This window comes from Vicia villosa, linkage group LG1 (genome assembly GCF_029867415.1).
Source record: "Vicia villosa cultivar HV-30 ecotype Madison, WI linkage group LG1, Vvil1.0, whole genome shotgun sequence".
In the NCBI taxonomy this organism is placed as follows: domain Eukaryota; kingdom Viridiplantae; phylum Streptophyta; class Magnoliopsida; order Fabales; family Fabaceae; genus Vicia; species Vicia villosa.
The window spans coordinates 2,928,364-2,932,238 of record NC_081180.1 but is presented as its reverse complement, the minus strand read 5'-3'; the positions used below and the strand labels follow the sequence as shown (position 1 = coordinate 2,932,238).

Here is a 3,875-nt window from a genome sequence, read left to right as displayed (position 1 = left end):
TTTGTAATAGTTAATGGAGACCTTAACTTAGCGTTTTATAGTAAATCTAATCCAACAGTATTTTGACGGATAAATATCTTCTCAAAATCAAGATCCTTAACATGCTTCGATAATGTCAACTGAAGAATCTTTCATAACTTTGTACATAATTATAAATTTGTACATAATTTCTTAACTTATGTGAAACTCAAAAGTTAAAAATTTAGAACATAACAGTTAAGTGTTTATTTTCCATTTTCAAGATTTCAAAATTTTGTAGGAAAGTAGGGGTCTACACTTAGTGGAACCAAAGGTTTTCAAATTTCACACTACAAATTGTACCAAATGCTTCATCAAAATTGCAAAGAGAGGGTCACTCAAACAACAATAATGCATTTAAAGAAAATATAAATGATAATGTATAAAAATTCAAGGACTACACTCTTATTTGAATTCAATTATAGAAAATAAATTAAAAAAAACCATAAACAATATTAGAGGTTCCAGTCAAAAGCTCTATTAGCAACCACTGCTACAATAACTGGGCCAGTCAAATCACCAACAACACACCCTGAAAAAACACAATACAAGTCATAGAACGAATATTATGACTTTGTTTGGTAAAAATAGTTGATAGTTGATAAATTAGCTAATAGCTTATAGGTGAAGACTGCTACTTGACAATTTATAAGATAATCTTACCGATCCATTGACCAACCGAAGGACGACAAAGAGTTGCACCAATTCCTCCACCAATAGCTGCAAAAACTAGAGATGCATTACACTTAAGGGTAGCTATGTAAATCTTCTCTTTGAAGATTCTGTTCCTCTCAGCTTTGTTGATGCCACCATCTTCATTTATTGACTTTGTTTTAAAGAATTGAAATATTCTAACCCCTACTTGAACAATCCATGATGCTGCAACACCAATCGAGTGTCCTATATACAAACATTAGCATACAAAAAACAGTTATAGGCCAAACAAATCAACCAACTTTGTTCTAATAAAGAAATTTATAATAGATTCATTTCTTTTACCTCTAAGAGTTGTTTTGCTCACACAAAGAATGTACATATAAGTCGGCATTCCCCGTCCCGCTTTTCGAACAGCCGATGCAGGAACATCTTTTCAAGAGAAGAGACTGACGCGTAAATTGAATGATGAAAAATGAATGTCATAGAATTTTTTTTATGTATTAAGGAGAGAAAAATTAAGACCTTTAAGAAGTCTCCATGCCACTTTTTTTGATGCATAATGGAAAGTGAGTCTTTCTAAAATGCGTTTAGTTGTGACAACAGTAACCTATGATGAATTTGTAACAAAATCAGTTATAATGAATATTGTATATGTCATAAATTAAGTCTTACCTCGCGGACGATTTGCAATAGTGATTTCTTGAAGGGAACAGACAATTTGCTATGAAGTTCATCATGTTTGTCTTGCATAAAGTTATCATAATCTTGTTCCATATTTGCATGAGGCTCCAAAATAGGCAAATAGAACATCAAGAATGACCTCAATGAGATTAGTGCAAATGATCTCAATTCAAAAGCTGACCAAAGTGGCTTAAGTTCAAAATTGTCGCCCTTTGGACTATACTTTAGAGTATTATGGTAGAAATATTTCCCCGGCGAAGTTCGTACGCCGGACAGGTAATCGTCGGAAACTGCCAGCACTCCAGAGTCAGAATAAGCTATTGGTGTCCTGAAACTGCAGTTATGTGTTATGATGAGAAATGATGCAATCATTTAATTTTGAGTTATTCGCTTTATAGCACCGACACATCTGAGCAAAGACATGTTAGATGTCCGACGCAATACTGACACATGTTATCGATGTATCATTGTCAATAGTATCTTATCAGATGTTTGCGTTTGTGTCGATGTTTCATATGTTGTTATTATTATCCTTAGATCTGATTTACCGATTTAACAAATAGTTGTGAATATTCCATGCAAATACAATAATGGTTATTATAAATTGTTTTAACTAGCCAAAAAATATGATACATACCCAAAGAAATCATTTGAGGCAAAAGAGGCCCCAACAAACATTGTGGCAGCAGTGGCAGATGGAGAAAAAAGCCATGAAGATGGATAAGAATGTGCCATGTTAAAGCTTTGTTTTTTCCTCCATAGATCTACAAGTAATGTTATTCCCACCATTGTATGTATAGAAGAACCTTGTACAAGTTACAACATTAATTAATCAGTGTCACAAAACCAATCAATATCTTCATACAATAACAAAAAATTGACACAAGTTTCACATGCATTGAAATAAATAAACGATACCTTGTGGGATTTGAGACAAAATGCAAAGTTGGAAGAAATAAAAGACAAAATGCAAACTTGGAAGAAATAAATTGAGACAGAATATGCAGTTAAAAGTAAATAAGGAGTAGTTAATTAAAAAATGTTTTTGGTATATAAGTAGGAGACAATTTTGTTGCGACAATTTGGATCTGTGAGTTATAAGAGATGGATAAAAATAAAAAATAAAATATTTTTTTCTAAAGAAATGGTTCTCACAATTTAAAGTTCCATTAAAAGTTAATAAAATAATGGAAAGGAAAAAATATATGAATAATATTTGTTTCAGTAAGAGATCAAACTCAAATAATATTTGAAAATTTAAGGCAAAATACTCTTTTTGGTCCCGTATGTTAATCTCGAGATTCATTTTGATCCCTTAATTTTAAAAAGTTCCATATTGGTTTCATAATTCTTCAAAATGTGTCATTTTAGTCTTTTTGTCATATTAGCAACGAAAAAACTGAAAAAATTGGTCGCTAAATCGGTCACTAATATGACAAAAAAACTAAAATGATGAAGAATTAAGGGACCAATATAAAATTTTTTAAAATTAAGGGACCAAAATGAACCCGGAGATAACATATGTGACAAAAAAAATATTTTGCCAAAATTTAACCTAAACCAAATGCATTATCACATATATTAATTTCAGAATAATTGAAACAATCAATCATATTTGATTCCAATCAATCCTATAGATTAAATATAACATGTTTTTTTACAACATGATATCAAATAAAATTATGGCAACTAAAATCATTTTGATAACGGAAATGATTTATGTCTTTTCAATTCTAAATTATCTCGTTACCTAACAAAATTATACTTTTTTGTTGTTGTATTGTGTGATTCATTTATCTAAAAAATTTATACTCTCAATTATATTTTTCTTGATACATTTCAAAATTATGTAAATATAAATTCTTTTGCTAGCATGAAAAACTAAAATATACCGTTCAATCAAAATCTATAAATAAAAAATTTATTTTAATCAAAATTAAAAAAATGCAAAAACACTAACTCTAGAAAAGTGACGGATTGGTTTCAAAATAAGTAATAAAATGTGAAAACACTCAAATTTAAATTTAGTAATTGATTATGACACACGAATTAATAAACTTGAAATCGTTGTGTTTAGTGACCAAAAATAAATAAATAAACTTTTTTTGACCAAAGCAAAATTAACTTCTTTCATTCAATAAAATGGATTCAATACAAGGAGGTATACAATTAACGTAACTACGTCGAGACCAGGAATTGGCCGCCTTTGCTAGACAATGAGCAGCCATATTCGCTTGACGCTTAACAAACTTTACCTCAAAGTTTGGAAAATTATGTAATAAAAGCTGAATAGAACGAATAATGAGATGAAAATCAGATATTCCGATAACATTGGAATTTATAGCCTGCACCACTCGTTGTGAATCACTCTCAAAGACGACATGATCAAGATTATAAATTAAGGAACCATGGATAGCTTCTTTCATTGCCAACGCTTCGGCCTCATCAACAGATAAGTAACCATTATCCCAAGCAACACCGGCTTGGATAAAGTTCCCCACATTATCTCGAACACACCA

The 3,875-nt window shown here is 30.6% G+C and overlaps 1 long non-coding RNA gene across 1 annotated transcript; it reads right to left on the bottom strand.

The window, feature by feature from the left end:
• Positions 1 to 352: 352 nt before the first annotated feature.
• On the bottom strand, positions 353 to 885 carry LOC131599619 (uncharacterized). The gene is made up of 2 exons (XR_009282863.1): positions 682 to 885; positions 353 to 550 (listed from the first exon to the last, which is right to left on the bottom strand). It is a non-coding gene; the product is annotated as an uncharacterized LOC131599619 (long non-coding RNA).
• Positions 886 to 3,875: the final 2,990 nt, after the last annotated feature.